The sequence below is a fragment of the Mercenaria mercenaria genome, chromosome 18 (genome assembly GCF_021730395.1).
Source record: "Mercenaria mercenaria strain notata chromosome 18, MADL_Memer_1, whole genome shotgun sequence".
Lineage (NCBI taxonomy): Eukaryota > Metazoa > Mollusca > Bivalvia > Venerida > Veneridae > Mercenaria > Mercenaria mercenaria.
Window position 1 is genome coordinate 52,538,677 of NC_069378.1, and position 19,868 is coordinate 52,558,544.

Consider the following 19,868-nt stretch of genomic DNA (forward strand, 5'->3'; position numbering starts at 1 on the left):
TCATCCCATATTGATTTGACCCATTTTTATCGTACCTGTACTTTTAGGGGCCAGTTAAGGTTTTATCAATTTTGGCGGAAGTGGAAATATCAATTGATAGCAGAGTTTTTTTAAGTTTCTCTAGAGTTTGTTCTTATTTGGAGGGAACAGTATCAATGTCAGAATTACAACCTGTGTCAAAAATTTGAGAGCCTATCAGTATGATTGGGAAAACATTTTACTGTTACAACAGGGGTGTAAATGTGTGTTGGACATTTATAACAAGGTGTATGTTAATTAGGGAATATACGGTAAGTTGATGTTGTCATATATACATTCAAGTGCGAATTTGGGGCAGAAGAAGCAAGTTAGTGCTAACATATTCTTAATATATCAGATTTCAGAAATAACTCAAAGTCTTAAAGAATCGTACCAAAAAGAAGTTCTACCTCTTTCACCAGTCTTTTTAGCTCAACTATTCGAAGAATAGTCTAGCTATTCTACTCACCCTGGCGTCAGCGTCGGCGTCACACCTTGGTTAAGTTTTTGCATGCAAGTACATACAGCCATCAATTAAAGGCATATAGCTTTGAAACTTATTTGATCTTTTTCTAGGTCAATTACCAACCTCTCTGGGTCAAGTCCCATAACTCTGACATGTATTTTGAGCAAATTATGCCCCCTTTTGGACTTAGAAAATTTTGGTTAAAGTTTTACATGCAAGTTACTATCTCCAAAACTAATGCAGATATTGATTTGAAACTTCACATGTGTCTTTGTGGTTATAAAACTAGTTGATACCAGCAAGTCCCATAACTCTGACCTTCATTTTGGCCAAATTATGCCCCCTTTTGGACTTAGCAAATTGTGGTTAAAGTTTTGCGTTCAAGTACATACAGCTATTACTAAAAGGCATATAGATTTGAAACTTATTTTTTTCTTTTTCTAGATCAATTACTAACCTCACTGGATCAAATCCCATAACTCTTACATGTATTTTGAGCAAATTATTCCCCTTTTTGGACTTAGAAAATCCTGGTAGAAGTTTTGCGTGCAAGTACATATAGCAATTACTAAAAGGCATATAGATTTGAAACTTTTTTTTTCTTTTTCTAGATCAATTACCAACCTCACTGGGTCAAGTCCCATAACTCTGGCATGTATTTTGGGCAAATTATGCCCCCTTTTGGACTTTGAAAATTCTGGTTAAAGTTTTACATGCGAGTTTCTATCTCCAAAACTAATGCAGATATTGAATTAAAACTTCACATGTGCCTTCGGGGTTATAAAACTAGTTGATAGCAGCAAGTCCCATAACTGATATGCATTTTGGTCAAATTATGCCCCCTTTTGAACTTTAAACTCTTTTAATATTTAACCTTTTTGGGTAATATTTTCCTGCTTCTGGGACAATATTTCGAATAGTCGAGCTTGGCTGTCTTACGGACAGCTCTTGTTTTGTTTATTTATCAGCCGGGCATATTTAATCTTTTTGACACATTTGAAAAATTGTATATCATACAGATTCAGTATGCATACTGCCAGAGTGTATTTATATTAGTATTTACTTCTGAGTGCAATAATGAGCTATGTATGCTAAAAATAAACTTATTGGTTAAAAATAACTGTTGCGAAAAAATACAGTACGTGGGGAGAATCTGTCCCATATGTTTTTCTTAAAGCTTTGATTCATTTGGTGTTCTTTTTTCCTTATTCATTCATAATTCTTTCTAGATTGAGCTTTACTAATTTAAAAATAAATTATTCATTGTCAGATCTTATAACTGAATAACTAAATATAGTAACACTGACTGTTTACAGATTAACTGAGTTGAACGCATTTCGACAGACACACAGTACATAAATATAATCCAGGTTTTAGTCAACAATTAATCAAAAAAAATGTTAGCCGTGCAAAAATGCATGTCTATTAAACATTCTTTGAAAATATGTTGTATTCTGCCTAAGTTTTACAGGTGCCTCCAAAGATACATCGTTATAGATCATAATACCACAAGCTTTTAACCTTTACCCTGCTAAATTTATAAAATGGACTGGTCCATCATTCAATTTGGGCAATAGCATTTATTAATTGAATGGGTGTTCATTGAAAATTTACTGACTGAATAGCGAACAGTGCAGACCATTGTGTTGCAAAGGCAGAATCACTTGCTACCATCAGACTTAAGGTTAAACAAATTATGTATTTATAAGGCTTTTCTTTTTTAAGAAATCAATACATTTAAAGGGTAACATTTTATGGTTATGATATAAATATCAGATACAGTTAAAATCCTTCCATTTTGCAAAAATATTTTACTGTTATAAGCTTTGCAACTAAGGTCATAATACTGCAGGTACAGTAACAGCATACTCTCAGATAAATTCCACCTTGCATAATTTTAAAGGGGATGGGGTCTTTATTTAGGGCCTTATTTCAAATTTAATTTTTTTATATCTTAACTGAAAATTGCTATATAATTATAAACTCACGGGTATGTGAAAATTATGGAAAGTGTCGAGAACTCTTTGAATTTCTTTGATCTTACTACCTGCTTCTAATTTATAAATTTGCTAACAGCTGAATGTACTTTAGTATAAAAGTTCAAAAATATTGAAATTATTCTGGGCGCATGACCCTTTAATGTCAAAGTAGTTTTCTGAAAGTACAATTTTTTTTGTCCCGAGAATTTTTTTAAATCTTGCATAATTTAAAATCAAATGAATTTAAGATATGATTGATCTTTTTCTTCTGTACATTATTGAAAATCTTTTGTTATTTATGGTGACAAAACATATATTCAATGTAACCATTGGCAGCAGATCGTTTTCAGTTCAGTAGAAATGTTGTAGTTAGTTTACATATTTTCCGATTGTACTTTTTGAAAGTTAATGTCATACGTTTTTATCCCTAATATAGATTTGATTGCATCATAAACTCTCCCACAGTTTGTTTGAAGCCGAATTTTAAATCGTAATCCCTTTTATATTGGATATTTTGTGTACCGCTATTTTTGTAATGTAGATGTTGGTATGCAGAACTATTCGAGATGATTCGTTTTGTCTGTTTAGTAATGTCTGGCTAAATTGGATATTTCTTAGATATGGCTGTTTTTGTTCCTGTCTGTAAGTACATCTATGTAGTTTATAAGTATGGCGTTCTCAGTTTTCTTTGCAATGAAATAATTTCTTAAAGCTACTCGCCCACAGTTTGGGCGAAATTTTTCAACATGTGCATTTCCATTAAGTTTGGCATTAAATATATAATAATTATGACACTATGATAAAGTGAGTGAAAATAAAAGTTAGATAGTGGTAAAAATGCAAGAAGAATAGAAATTTTCTGCATTATTTCTACATTGTTGCAACAGTTTACTACCTTTTGCACAATATTTTTTTCTAAATTGGTTATTTGTAAGAATATCTTGCAAAATTCTTTTGTCAGTATTAGCTTGCACCACTAGTCACTTTCAGAGTATTCACTTTTTATGAATTTTTTAGAGAAATTATTTTTTGCCTAAAATGTGTGGGTTAGTCCATTTAAAAGATATCTAATTTCCTTCTTTCACGAAAAAAAATACTAAATATCTTTACTTCTGATGTTGAAAATTCTCATCAAATTAATTATTTTACCAAGAATGTAAATTAATTGTTTGAATATCAATCTCATGCAGTAACGGTCCCTTATTAAAAAACCCATCCAGTTCTAATCTTTAATGGTAGTACACATTTATACTGTGTTTAAGTTAACTATACATATATTTAGTGTGTACTATTTTAAACCTAATGCATAGTACTGTTAATACAAATAAAGCTCATAATTAATGTTTACATAAACTATAATATTATGTAGTAATTTATTCATATTTTCAAATATGAGATACTGGTCCAGTTAACGGAATGGATGAATTACTTGCATGAGAAGTTGGCAGTGATTTGAGCAAAAACTGAAATTGTTTCCGAAAACATGTTTGTTTTCTGACAATACTTTTTGGTGACTATAGACACGTAATATGTAACCTTGGAGATGTTTTGTGGATGTGATTATTAATAAATTGATATGTGACAGTCTCAATCCAAGATGCTTCTGCTACTTTGATGTTGTCAAGAAATATAATATAAGCTGCGCCATAAGAAAACCAGCATAGTGCGTTTGTGACCAGCATGGATCCAGACCAGTCTGCGCGGACAGTCTGGTCAGGATCCATGCTGTTCGCTAGCGGTTTCTCTAATTGCAATAGGCTTTGAAAGCGAACAGCATGGACCAGACTGTGCAGATGTGCGGGCTGGTCTGGATCCATGCTGGTCACAAATGCACTGTGTTGGTTTTCTCATGGTGTGGCTCATATCATAATTCAGCTAAAGAAGATATCTGTAGCAATCTGTGGATCCAGCAAAATCATTTGATTCCTTTGACGTGATAATATTTCATCCTTTAAGCCAAACGCTGATCTTGTGAGGACATTAAGCTGAATTTTTTTGTGGATTTTAAATGGTTAAGATAATAATTTGGAATTTTATTTGTTTGTTGACATAAATTTTCATGCGGATACATGCAACCTCAGAATATGACTCTGTATAAAAATTTAGGTCAACATGAATTATAAAGATTGCACAAACAGCGTGCTCATTAAATATGTTAACGATATCCAATGGCTATCTTTGGGTAAAATATTTTGTAGATATGTGCATGTAAGTACTGTTAAGGATAATTATTTTTATTTAAAACCAAAATGTGAATTTACGCCAGCCTTTGAAGTGTTTTATTATCAAATCGGATGATAGTGTATTGTTTGTCAAGTTGAAAACTGGGTTGATTGCATAAACAGTTGCACACAATGTTGCATGTTTTTGATAGGTAAAACATATATACAGTATGTGAATGTTGTGGTAAGGCTAAAGATGAAATGTTTACATTGTATAGGTCAAGGATTTTACTATATTATAAACAATATCCGATCTGAAACATCAAATTTGCAATAAGATTATATTATCTTGTTCAGGGTAGATTTAGGTAGCATTCTTTGCTTTCACATCAAACTGTCAAAACCTTTAAAAAATATATGTCATATTTATGTCATATTAAAAATTACCATATACCCCTGTATAAATGCTCCCTCCATTTAAGCCAAGCTCACTAAACGAAACATTTTCAGGTCGTATATAAAAACCAATATTTCGGGGTATATGGTACCTTCAAAAACTGATTATACATTTTTCAATGTTTGTGTTGAATTTCTGATCATAAAATTTGGTTAAACTGTCAGATTACATCATTATGAATGGAACCCTACTTAAAGCAACCTCTTATGTTTTTACTTTGACAGATCAAAACTATGAGCCGTGCCATGAGAAAACCAACATAGTGCATCCGCACAGTCTGGTCAGGATCCATGCTGTTTGCTTTCAAAGTCTATTGCAATTAGAGAAACTGTTAGCGAACAGCATGGATCCTGACCAGACTGCACGGATGCTCAGGCTGGTCTGGATCCATGCTGGTCGCAAAGCCATTATGTTGGTTTTCTCATGGCTCATATAAACTTTCCTATTTTTAGTTTATCAGATGTCATGGAATGAATCTACATAGTATTTTGATATTACACATAGTAACATTAAACTTGTTAGCTCGACTATTCATAGAATAGTAGAGCTATTGGACTCGCCCATGCGTCGGCGTCCGCGTCCGCGTCCACGTCCGCGTCCCGATTTGGTTAAGTTTTTGTATGTAAGCTGGTATCTCAGCAACCACTTGTGGGAATGGATTGAAACTTCACACACTTATTCACTGTGATAAACTGACTTACATTGCACAGGTTCCATAACTCTGTTTTGCTTTTTTACAAAATTATGCCCCTTTTTTGACTTAGAAATTTTTGGTTAAGGTTTTGTATGTAAGCTGGTATCTCAGTAACCACTTGTGGGAATGGATTGAAACTTCACACACTTATTTACTGTGATAATCTGACTTACATTGCACAGGTTCCATAACTCTATTTTGCCTTTTCACAAAATTATGCCCCTTTTTCAACATAGAAATTTTTGGTTAAGTTTTTGTATGTAAGCTGGTATCTCAGTATCCACTAATGGGAAATGATTGAAACTTCACACACTAGTTCACTGTCATGGTATGACATGCAGTGCAAAGGGTCAATAACTCAACTTTGCATTTTACAAAATTATGCCCCTTTTTCAACTTAGGAGTTTTTGGGTTAAATTCTTATATGTAAGCTGGTATCAGTACCCACTAATGGGAATGGATTGAAACTTCATACACTTGTCCACTGTCATGAGCTGATAAGCACTATGCAGGTTCCATAACCCTATTTTACTTTTTTACTAAATTATGCCCCTTTTTCGACTTTCTTATTCATTCAAGCGACAAGGCTGTTAAATAGTCGAGCGTTGCTGTCCTCCGACAGCTCTTGTTTTTTTTATGTCCTGTATCAAGGCTATGCAATAGCCCTATGATCCTACGTAACTTTTCAGATATTAAGTACTTTTATGACTTAGTTTAGCATTTTTAACTGACTGTATGAAGTACTTTGAGAGATATTCTACTGGCCCTGGCATCTGTATTTGGTTAAAGTTTGTAAGCACTGTCTTTATCTGCGTTTTTACTTGGTGGTCCAATATCATCATCCACATTGGTTGGGGGGCGAGTGGGGGGGGGGGGGTGGAGTGGTTATTAATCACTCCAGTGATAGCTCAAGTTTCCATAGGTATGGCATATTTCACTATCAGTTAAGCATCAAAATAGACCAGCATGTTGTCTCCAGTTTGCTCATATTCTTACACCTGCTGCATGCGAGGAAGTAATATTGACAGTGACTTGTGGAGAAGTAGAAGTTAACAGTGAACATCTTAGGCTATCATTAAAAAACATTTCTGCATTGCTGTAACATGACCTACCTGTTAAAATTGCTATGACCCAACTTCTTTTGTGGCCAGTGAGATGATTTTTTTCCCCCTATATGATTATATGCAAAAAGGAAATCCCTACCTACCTATATATACCCATGCAAAAAAACTTTGGGTCACATATATATGTTACTGCAAACAAAAATTTTTAATCACGGCCTTATAGTTCATATGACATTTTAGCTATCAGGAAATTGAAACCCGAAAAAATAAGAAATTTTCCACTTGTTTCTTTAGAAATCCAGGAATTCATGTTCAGGTGAAATTTTTTTCTGTCAGAACTACAAAATTTTATGCCTGTTAAATCATATCATTTCAGTCAGTAAATTATGAACCAGTTTTGTAAGGTTTTAATCTTTAAATTATGTTTTGTAAAATTTGAAATTTCTTGAGGAGTATATTTTTTGTGGCATTTGCCTGTGTCTATTCATGAACATACATACTGACTCTCGGAAATGTTAACGCTATTGTAAATATTCTTATATAGTAATTGAAAAAAATGACCGTATATATTAAGCAAACGTTCTACCAGACCAACTTGAATGGTAAAGATAATTATGTCTCCCACCACACAGTGGTGTGGGAGACATATTGATTTACTCCAGTCTGTGTGTCTGTCTGTCACAAAGCTTGTCCGCACCCTAACTTGAACATTTCTCATTCAATCTTCACCAAACTTGAACAAAATGTGTTTGACCATGAGACCTCAGCCAAGTTCGATATAAACTAGCCAAATCAGTCTAGGCATTTTGGAGTTACGGCCCTTGAATTACCGAAAAATCGGCCTTTTTACTCTTGTCAGCACTCTGTCAAACATTTCTCATCTGATCTTCACCAAACTTGAACAAAATGTGTTTGACCATAAGACCTTGGCCAAGTTCGATAAATAGCCAAATCGGTCCAGGCATTTTGGAGTTGCGGCCCTTGAATTACCGAAAAATCAGCCTTTTTACTCTTGTCCGCACTCAGTCAAACATTTCTCATCCGATCTTCACCAAACTTGAACAAAATGTGTTTGACCACAAGACCTCGGACAAGTTTGATAATGAGCCAAATCGGTCTAGGCATTTTGAAGTTACGGCCCTTGAATTGTAGTGAGTAAACAGTATATAAAGACTGACTTGCTATTTAGGTGATTAGGCAGTTGTGGGAGACATTTGCTTTTCTCAAAAGCAGCTCTAGTTACTTCTGACTTAACAAAAATTAGCATTTGAATTTGCAATACCTTTAAAGTTATTATAACTGTTTGCATAGAAAAATCATGATGCTCTGTGCAAAAATGTAGAGTGTTTTTTCTTTAAAAAAAAGTTTATGATATGTAAGCTATTAATCAGTTTTGCAACTTCAAGGTCGTTAAGATATTATTAATGCAGGAAGGAAGTATATGGCAAATAGTGAAAATTTGTTTTTACATGTCAAAACAGGAAGTGTTAAAAGTTACGTTTTACATGTCTAACAGTTTAATATTATAAATATACTTTATATTTTTAGAAAATATACCTTATATTTTTAGAAAATATAAGTCTGACTTTTCGAAGAAAAAGTAGAGCTTTGAAGAAAAATTAGAGCTTTTCAGCAGCACTCGCACAGTGGCGATGTCGCTGTTGGTTAAAGTTTTTGATAAAGTCAAATATCTCTGTTACTGTCAAAGTTATTGACTCGAAACTTGAAATAATTATTTACTATCAAAGTCTATTATATTAAGAATGGTCAACAATTCCCGAGTTTTAATCAAAAGAACCTGGGCCTTAAGTTATAAAACTAGAATTGAATGCCTAAATTAGGTTAAGTTTTGAAACAGCCAGTCAGATGCTAGAGTTTCAAATTTAATAAACCTGGGTGTCTTAGCCATGATTCAAGTCTGTTGAATAACAAGTGATGTAAGTAGACTGTTTGTAGACTGTTGAAGTAAATGAATGTTAGTTTCAATTAGAACTGTCAATTAAGCTGTTAAAAACTGGAGTTGAAAGCTTGTTTTTTACCCCCCCAAAAAAAGCGTAACAAGTTGGCAATTCAAATTCAGTTGTTTATAACATAGTTCAAGATCTGTAAGAAGATGTTAAATAGATATTTGTTGTCTACATTGATTGATCTATAAGCTCTGTAAAAAAAATATAGAAAAAAATGGGTACCGGTAATTATGGATGCTGGTACCAATTAGTGTATTTCTGTGCAGATGAAAGTTGCATTTGTCTAAAACACTGGAAGGAAAAGTGTTATAATGTTGGCATACTACCTTTACCGTTTATATCTGAGTTGTTTATCACATGAAACAGTTCAAGAACTGCCTGTCTGAAAAGATGGAGTGTTTACATAGAAAATTGTTGTTAACATAATGATGATAAGATATAATTTATAATTATTAAACATTTTTAGCTTGACTATTCGAAGAATAGTCTAGCTATTCTACTCACCCTGGCGTCGGCGTCGGCATCACACCTTGGTTAAGTTTTTGCATGCAAGTACATACAGCCATCAATTAAAGGCATATAGCTTTGAAACTTATTTTTTCTTTTTCTAGGTCAATTACCAACCTGTCTGGGTCAAGTCCCATAACTCTGACATGTATTTTGAGCAAATTATGCCCCCTTTTGGACTTAGAAAATTTTGGTTAAAGTTTTACATGCAAGTTACTATCTCCAAAACTAATGCAGATATTGATTTGAAACTTCACATGTGTATTTGGGGTTATAAAACTAGTTGATAGCAGCAAGTCCCATAACTCTGACCTTCATTTTGGCCAAATTATGCCCCCTTTAAGACTTAGAAAATTCTGGTTAAAGTTTTGCGTGCAAGTACATACAGCTATTTCTAAAAGGCATATAGATTTGAAACTTATTTTTTCTTTTTCTAGATCAATTACCAACCTCACTGGGTCAAGACCCATAACTCTGACATGTATTTTGAGCAAATTATGCCCCCTTTTAGACTTAGAAATTTTGGTTAAAGTTTTACATGCAAGTGACTATCTCTAAAACTAATGTAGATATTGATTTGAAACTTCACATGTGTCTTCAGGGTTATAAAACTAGTTGATAGCAGCAAGTCCCATAACTCTGACCTTCATTTTGGCCAAATTATGCCCCCTTTAAGACTTAGAAAATTCTGGTTAAAGTTTTGCGTGCAAGTACATACAGCTATTTCTAAAAGGCATATAGATTTGAAACTTATTTTTTCTTTTTCTAGATCAATTACCAACCTCACTGGGTCAAGACCCATAACTCTGACATGTATTTTGAGCAAATTATGCCCCCTTTTAGACTTAGAAAATTTTGGTTAAAGTTTTACATGCAAGTTATTATCTTCAAAACTAATGCAGATATTGATTTGAAACTTCACAGGTGTCTTCGGGGTAATAAAACTGGTTGATAGCAGCAAGTCCCATAACTCTGACCTTCATTTTGGCCAAATTATGCCCCCTTTTGGACTTAGCAAATTCTGGTTAAAGTTTTGCGTGCAAGTACATACAGCTATTTCTAAAAGGCATATAGATTTGAAACTTATTTTTTCTTTTTCTAGATCAATTACTAACCTCACTTGATCAAGTCCCATAACTCTGGCATGTATTTTGGGCAAATAATGCCCCCTTTTGGACTTTGAAAATTCTGGTTAAAGTTTTACATGCAAGTTTCTATCTCCAAAACTAATGCAGATATTGAATTGAAACTTCACATGTGCCTTCAAGGTTATAAAACTAGTTAAGAGCAGCAAGTCCCATAACTGATATGCATTTTGGTCAAGTTATTTCCCCTTTTGAACTTAAAACTCTTTTGATATTTAACCTTTTTGGGTAATATTTTCCTGCTTCTGGGACAATATTTCGAATAGTCGAGCTTGGCTGTCTTATGGACAGCTCTTGTTAAAGGCTTGCAGTTCTTCAGGAGAGAATTATTTCTATGTGCTGTAAGCTTGACAAACTTATCTGAACCACTGTCGAGTCTGCTTCCTCGAACTGGTATTGTATGAGAAGATGTCACCATGACTACAGTGGGGCTCAAACCCATGATCCCTGAGTTGAGCAGTTGACATGAAAGGCCATAGCATCAGGTCTCCATTTAAAATGCTGAAAATATGAACTATCACTAGGGCTTTCCATCAGGAAACTGGGAAGAGGCTATTAATCGGCTTTTCAAATTGGGAATTTCACACAATGATAATTTCCCATTTTGGAAAAAAAAGACAATTTAATGAAACAGGGCCAAAATATTTCCTTCTTTCATTATCTAACAGTGGCAGAAAGTTGATGACTTCACACTTTGGAATTGGCTTACAGTTTCCCAAATTCCTAATAAGTAAAATATAATTGATTTTGACAGCTACAAAGATTTTTTTTCATCAATTATTTTGGGAAGTTTTTCTGCTATGTGGTATGTTTTGCAATTGGGAAGTGGCCGGAAAACAGTTGTTGTCGTATAAGGATGAACTCCCGAATCAAAGCAGTCTGTGAACATTATGATCTTACTGATGTAGTATTAATTCTCAGCAAACTAAATTTCTCCAGAGACATTCAATATTATTTTTCTTGCATAATGGTATTCGTTTTTACATATCAATGATAATTATACAAAAAAAGCTATTGATACTTAATGAATGTTATCAAATTGACAGATGTATTTTTTGAGGAGAAATTGATTTATTCAAACAAATTAGATGTAATCCCAGATATTTGGTATTTTTGTTTTCTCCTTGTTGAATAAATAAAAGCTGGAGGTCTTACTTTAAGACATTATTGTCAGAAGAATTAGATTGGCAATCAAGATATTAGACCTGTTTTTAGACAAGAAGCATTGTTCAATAATGAGTGATAAACTACAGTGCCAAGTCGTTTGGAAGTTGGTTAATTGCTATGTACTTTATTTATGTCTTTTCTTGGGTAGAACTGTCTAATGTGGTTGTACTTAATTGATAGGGCGGGTATTTATTTCATACAGATGATTTCATTGGCAGGTAGTTTACAATTTGTTTTTGTTGGATCATACTTCACACCAGCACTATTATAGGTCATATGGGGAGTTTCCAGCTCTCTTGGGCTGGCACCAGGGTAGAGCCACCAACCTTTGGTAAGCCAGCTAGATTTCTGCCTAACATGAAGAATTCAATGCCCTGAATGAGGCTCTAATCCAAATCGATAAAGAGCAAGTGATTTGAAGGCAGTGACCTTAACCACTCAGGTACGGAGGCCCGCCAGATAGTTTTCGGTTTGCAATTTGAGTTCCAGGCTGGTCGAAAAGGCAGAATCACTTGTGCCAGCAGGTTAAAGGTTAACAATGTGTACGGCGGAAGAATTATAATGTTTTACATGCTAAAGACCAAGGGGAAGCATTTTGAGTGTCCAGTATATCTTGCACTGGCCGCCAAGAACTAATTTAAAAATAGACTATTATTTTTCTGATGGAATTCCGACAGTAGTCATCCATATGAGAAACTTGTTAATGGCTATAATGATAAACAAACACCACAGAACCCTAAGCGGCAATGGTTCTACTATTTTTGTTACAAAATTTAAACAGACATGACATTGTCTGTCGAAACTTATCCAAGTTATTTGTACAATACAGCGTTTTTATTTTCACGCTCAAGTAATACCATTCTTCATTATGTAATTTATACCCTGTGGATGTAAATAAATATAGTCAGCAATGCAGAAGACTGCCATTTTTAAAAAATTGAAACATTTACCTAGAAATTTCCCGATTTGTGCCAAAATACCTTGACACAAACAATTAATGTTTGGAATAATGGAAAATTAATGTTTAGATTTTTATCATTATAGGCAATTAAGTGATAATTAAATTGCAGCTGCCTAAATTTCATTTCATTTGAGGCCGATAATTACTTTTATGGTTGAAGCACCTAAATTATACTAACAGTGGAGCATATATAGAAATTGACAAAAATAATTATACACTTTACAAAAATTTGATTTTTATAGTAAATTTAATAAATTTGAAGAAAAACAAAAGAAACTTAGTCTATGTTTTAATGTTCGATTCTCCAAAAGTTGATGCAAAAGTCTTACTGGTTGATGATGGTTAGAAGAGGATGTATTATTCAGAGACTATTATATTATTTGTTTTGTTAAACAGACAGATGCAGAAAGATAGATTCATATAGTCATAGACAGATCTGTAGAGACAGACACATAGAAAGACAGACAGAAAGAGACTGAACCAGACCTATGTGTAGGATAGACACGGACAGACACACAGACAGACACAGATCTCGAAACAGTGACAGCTGGAAAGAGAGAGAAAAAGGGATATGCAGAAACAGTTTAACCTTTTGCCTGCTGGTGGAATGAGATTCTGCCTTTGCGACCAGTGCAGACCAGGATCGTGCAGGCTGATCAATGTCTGCACTGTTCACTGTTCAATCAGTTAATTTTCAGTGAACACCACTTGGAATAATAAATGGTTTTGCCCAAAGTGAATGATGAACCAGTCCATTTTAGAAATTTGGCAGGCTTAGGATACAGACAGAAACAGAGACATGGACAGAGAGCAAGAGAGTCAGAAACATACAGATGGATTTATCTCAACAACACTAACAAACAAAAATATTATCACATAGGTCCTTGGCCTAAACTTTTGCAAGTGTATTCAGATGGCTCTAAACTAAATGCTAAAAGTATATTTGTCAGTTGGATACAATTAGCCGGAATCATGATGCTACATCTGTCTCACAATGTGTTAAGCATTCAGACACAGTTAATGTAAATAACCTATTATTAGCTTAAAAAAGATTTATATAGAAGCTCTATAAGTATGCAGTGCCATAATGTTTTATTTTTGTGTTATAATGATCCATTTCCAAGTAAATAAACTAGGAAAAATATGAAAATTAGTAGTTTTTCTTGCAGTTGATTAAAATATTCTGCTAGATGTTCTTCACTATGGTTAGCTAGGTGAAAAGAAATAGTGTTTTTACGGGTTTATTGTATTTTTAGCTCACCTGTCACAGAGTGACAAGGTGAGCTTTTGTGATAGCGCAGCGTCCGTCGTGCTTGTGCTTGTGACCACTCTAGAGGTCACATTTTTCGTGGGATCTTTATGAAAGTTGTTGAGAATGTTCATCTTGATGATATCTAGGCCAGGTTTGAAACTGGGTCACATGCCGTCAGTAGGTCTGAAAATAGAAAATCCTTGAAACTGGGTCACATGAGGTCAGTAGGTCTAAAAATAGAAAATCCTTGTGACCTCCCTAGAGGCCATATTTTTCAATGGATCTTCATGAAAATTGGTCAGAATGTTCACCTTGATGATATCTAGGTCAAGTTTGAAACTGGGTCAACTGTGGTCAAAAACTAGGTCAGTAGGTCAAATAATAGAAAATCCTTGTGACCTCTCTAGAGGTCATATTTTTCATTGGATCTGCATGAACTTTGGTCAGAATGTTCAACTTGATGATATCTAGGTCAAGTTTGAAACTGAGTCACATGCGATCCAAAACTAGGTCAGTAGGTTAAATAATAGAAAAACCTTGTGACCTCTGTAGAGGCCATGTTTTTCATTGGACCTTCCTGAAAATTGGTCAGAATGTTCACCTTGATGACATCTAGGTCAAGTTTGAAACTGGGTCACGTGCGGTCAAAAACTAGGTCAGTAGGTCTAAAAATAGAGAAACCTTGTGACCTCTCTGGAGGCCATATTTTTCATGAGATCTTCATGAAAATTGGTGAGAATGTTCACCTTGATGATATCTAGGTCAAGAACAAAACTGGGTCACATGCCTTCAAAAACTATGTCAATAGGTCAAATAATAGAAAAACCTTGTGACCTCTCTAGAGGCCATATTTTTCAATGGATCTTCATGAAAATCTGCAGAATTTTTATCTTGCTGATATCTAGGTCAAGTTCAGGACTAGGTTATATGAGCTCAAAAACTAGGTCACTAAGTCAAATAATAGAAAAAACGACGTCATACTCAGTTCATGTGGGGACAGGTGGGGTTTCAGGACCATCATGGTCCTCTTGTTTGTAAAATACATTTGTATCAGTTTGAGCAAAGAAGTTTGAAAAACAAAGACGAAAAATTAACCCTTATAGTGCTGAACATGACTGAATCTGCCTTTATGACCAGTGTAGATCATTATCAGCCTGTGTATCTGTGCAGTCTGATCAAGATCTGCAGTGTTCGCCATTCATACAGTCAGTTTTGGTAAGCACCCCTTTTTCACAGATAATGGTACTGTCCAAATTGAAAGATTATCAGACAAGTTCATTATAGAAATTCAGTAGTGTACTGGTTAAAAAGAAACAAAAATTGAGCTTTGTTTTAATATATACCCCAAATCTAATGGAAAGAATGCATGCTGCACATACAGTTTCATAAAGTTCCCCAGATAAGCTCTCCCAAACCCTCAGCATTAAGAGGATAGTACTAGGACTGGTCAGCCCGGTGTCAGTATAATGTGACTGGGTGGGGTATCATGCCACATCGTGTCTACGGCGTGATACTCCAGTGAGGCAGCACTATAAAGTTGGGCATTGTGCTCACTGCTACAAGTAGACACTGTCGATTATATAACTGAAAAATTGTTGAAAAAGACGTTAAACCGAACACAACCACAACAACCAAAAAATCAAATCTACCTATAATCTAACAATTGTTGTTTGTTATATTTATTATAAATATAACAAAAAGTATGTGGATCTCAGTAGGTCTTTGATAGCTTGATCTTAACATGTACTTAATATTTTCATGCATGCATTGATTAAAAAAAGTATTGCCAGAATTTGGAAGACTTTAAATTGTTTTTTTCAAACACCCAATTCAAAGTAATTAAGTCAATAATCTTCAATGTAAGTCAATATTTATTTACAGTATTGTGCAATAGTTAATGTGCACATGAAACCCGTGTTTACATTGCAATTGTAAAGTTGGCAGATAATATGTTTTGTTGACAGGTGATCTGAAAAACATTGGAATTATTAGCTCACCTGTCACAAAGTGACAAGGTGAGCTTTTGTGATCGTGGGGTGTCCGTCGTCTGTCCGTGCGTGCGTGCGTGCGTCCATAAACTTTTGCTTGTGACCACTCTAGAGGTCACATTTTTCATGGGATCTTTATGAAAGTTTGTCAGAATATTCACCTTGATGATATCTAGGTCAAGTTCGAAACTGGGTCACGTGCCATCAAAAACTAGGTCAGTAGGTCTAAAAATAGAAAAACCTTGTGACCTCTCTAGAGGCCATATATTTCACAAGATCTTCATGAAAATTGGTCAGAATGTTCACCTTGATGATATCTAGGTCAAGTTTGAAACCGGGTCACGTGCCGTCAAAAACTAGGTCAGTAGGTCTAAAAATAGAAAAACCTTGTGACCTCTCTAGAGGCCATATATTTTAAAAGATCTTCATGAAAATTAGTCAGAACGTTCACCTTGATGATATCTAGGTCAAGTTCGAAACTGGGTCACGTGCCGTCAAAAACTAGGTCAGTAGGTCAAATAATAGAAAAACCTTGTGACCTCTCTAGAGGCCACATTTTTCATGGGATCTGTATGAAAGTTGGTCTGAATGTTCATCTTGATGATATCTAGGTCAAGTTCGAAACTGGGTCACGTGCTGTCAAAAACTAGGTCAGTAGGTGTAAAAATAGAAAAACCTTGTGACCTTTCTAGAGGCCATATATTTCATGAAATCTTCATGAAAATTGGTCAGAATGTTCACCTTGATGATATCTAGGTCAAGTTCGAAAGTGGGTCACGTGCCATCAAAAACTAGGTCAGAAGGTCAAATAATAGAAACACCTTGTGACCTCTCTAGAGGCCATATTTTTCATGGGATCTGTATGAAAGTTTGTCTGAATGTTCATCTTGATGATATCTAGGTCAATTTCAAAAGAGGGTCATGTGCCGTCAAAAACTAGGTCAGTAGGTCAAATAATAGAAAAACCTTGTGACCTCTCTAAAGGCCATATTTTTCATGGAATCTGTATGAAAGTTGGTCTGAATGTTCATCTTGATGATGTCTAGGTCAGTTTCGAAACTGGGTCATGTGCGGTTAAAAACTAGGCCAGTAGGTATAAAAATAGAAAAACCTTGTGACCTCTCTAGAGGCCATATTTTTCATGAGCTCTTCATGAAAATTAGTGAGAATGTTTACCTTGATGATATCTAGGTAAAATTTAAAACAGGGTCACGTACCTTCGAAAACTAGGTCAATAGGTCAAATAATAGAAAAACCTTGTGACCTCTCTAGAGACCATATTTTTCAATGGATCTTCATGAAAATTGGTCAGAATTTTTATCTTGATAATATCTAGGTCAATTTCAAAACTGGGTCACATGAGCTCAAAAACTAGGTCACTATGTCAAATAATAGAAAAAATGACGTCATACTCAAAACTGGGTCATGTGGGAAGAGGTGAGCGATTCAGGACCATGATGGTCCTCTTGTTCATAATATTATACATGGTTTGGTATGTGTGACACAATGTTATTGATATTTAATGATTACCTATAAATACAGATTTAAACAATAACTGGTATATTTTTAGTATCTATATCACCACATCAGACTTAACACACAATTCGTTCTGCCTTTGCAACCACTGTAGATCATGATCAGCCTGTACATCCGTGTAGTCTGATTGTTATCTACACTGTTCGCTCTTCAGCCAGTATATCTTTTGGATAAGCAATGCGCCTTTTAACAGTTAATGGTACTGTCCAGCTTGAAAGATAGACAAGTTCATTATAGAAATTAAGGATGGTTAGACATAAAACATTGACGGCAATTTGACGCTCTAAAATCATGTCAAGTTGCTGGTTATTTTTAAATCCCATTGTTAAAATATGTTACGCCTTATGTATTTAATTTTGTCTTAATTTAATTGAGGACTTATGAACTTACAGTATAGTATAATAGATCAATATAAGCTTGTTAAAAGGCACTACATTATGTATATTAGTATGTCAAAAAGTTTTTTAATGGCAGTGGAATTTAGTACATGTCCATTTACAAGCACATTCATGTGCATTAATTTATTTTATGTCCATATACCAAATTACATATAATATTCATTTGAAGAATTAATGTAATAAATTAAGGAAGATTGAAAAATAGTGAAATTTTCATTTTTGTTGACATGACCATTACATAAATTTTATCACATTATTTAGACATAATATTCAGTGTTATAAAGATTTATGTAGGTGAGAATGGTAAACAAAAATTATTTGATGGACCAACCTAACAAAATGTTTAATATCCACATTTCTAATTGGATATGAACATTTTGTACAATAGAATTCTAAAAAAACCTTTTGGTGTTTGTGTTAAATAACCTTTTAAATTTAATATAGGAATTTGATGATTTCAAATTTTTTATTGTGTTTTGGTTGCAATTTAATTTCATTGCTTATGCAACTGTTGAATCCAGCTAGGACGGCAAGTCCACCTTTAATAACGATGATTTTGTGGAAATTCAATTATAATATGCCATCAAAAATGCTGACATGCAAAATTACAGCTCTTATTAAAATGAAATTGATATGTAAATTTTAAGTGAACAAAATGTGATTGAAAAAGAAGATAAAATTTATAATTATGTTAGCTCACAAATTACTAAACATGCTAAAAGGAGTAAGTTTTTATATTGTTAGTTATCTGACTTCAGCATTTTGCTTATTTGTGCATCTTTTTGACTTGTCGACATCACCTTATTTTAAATTTAGTTCACCTGAGCACGAAGGTTCACTCATGGTGAGCTATGGGGATTGACTGATCCTCCATCCTTTGCCTATCATCCATCTGTACGTACTAACTTTTCCTAAGGGTCGTGAAAACTTGTAACATTTTAAAAGGATTCTGTATTTTTCAAAATGAATGCTAATGACAACTAACACCATAATTACTTATTCAATATTCTGAGTGTCCTGGATGTTTTAAACTATGCCTTGCTGTAGTATGATAAATGTTTCCACAAACGTCTCAAAACTTGCTGAATCTCATGTGCAAAAAATTTCCCAGCATGCAAAATGATGAAGCTGATCATGTGACATTATGTTCTTATAATGTGCAATAAATGTTTATGAGTTCTAACACTAAAAGGACAAATGCAGAACACCAAAGGCTCACAATCTGATCTTGGAATGTGCAAAAATTGTTATCAAGCCACTTCAGGAAATATGAAGAACACAAAATGTTCAAAAAACTGTTCTTGATAATTATATATGTTCAAAATTGTTTATAAGAACATTTTAAGATCATTTTTAGAGTAAATTTAGTTCGTGAACTGTTTTTAAAGGTCCATTACTAAGGGAAAGTGAGTTGGCAATTTTTTTCATAGCCAGTGCATAGACTTCTGCAAGACACTAAATAATGAAGATTGGCAGGTCAAAATTTACAGAAGGTCTTTGGAACTCAAAGAAATGTATGTGTATGTTGAAATTTCAATGAATCGACAGAATGACCCCCCAGGTCTTTTTAACTTGCTTCATACTTCATAGAAAAATAATTGTACATATACTGCGATTTATTTCCAATTTCTACATACCAACTTTCATTTTCCAATAAAATGAAATAGTTTCTGTGCTTTTTAAAAGAAATTAAAATGTTCACTTTCCTTAGTATTGGACCTTTAAAAGGTGCTTAGCAGATCTTTATGGATAGTATTAACACCAAGGATTTTCGAAAAGTTCACGTGTTCAAGTACAGCTGTTCTTGAACGATTTCAGTTGCAGATCTGTTACAGTTTTGCACAGTTCTTGAACACTTCTTAAACATAAGAACATCATTTCAAAGAATTGTCCCAGTAAATAGTTGAAGCTTGATGTGCAGATGCCCATTAAGGAAGGATTTTTTTTCTGTGAATATTTTACAACAGTCATTGCCCTTTGATAGTTTATGCTATTTAATGGATGGCACAGTATGACAATCCTTGTCCTAATTAAGGACAGGGACACAATTCTGTAGTTTCTTGGTATAACAGTTGCAGAATCCTGAGGAATGGGTTGATGCCAGAGG

General features: G+C 34.1%; 1 protein-coding gene across 6 annotated transcripts in view; it reads left to right on the top strand.

The window, feature by feature from the left end:
- The window catches only part of LOC123538548 (anion exchange protein 2-like), a 175,804-nt gene that overhangs the window by 2,964 nt on the left and 152,972 nt on the right, over window positions 1-19,868 (top strand). For 3 of the 6 annotated variants that reach the window (XM_045322721.2, XM_045322730.2, XM_045322726.2), the window contains exon 1: window positions 2,964-3,105. The exons of 1 other annotated variant lie outside the window; for it this stretch is intronic. The gene's annotated coding sequence lies outside the window, so the exon portion shown is untranslated. Of the gene's footprint in view, window positions 1-2,961; window positions 3,106-19,868 lie in introns of those variants that run through there. 2 more of the 6 variants (XM_045322725.2, XM_045322727.2) reach the window with 2 other exon arrangements.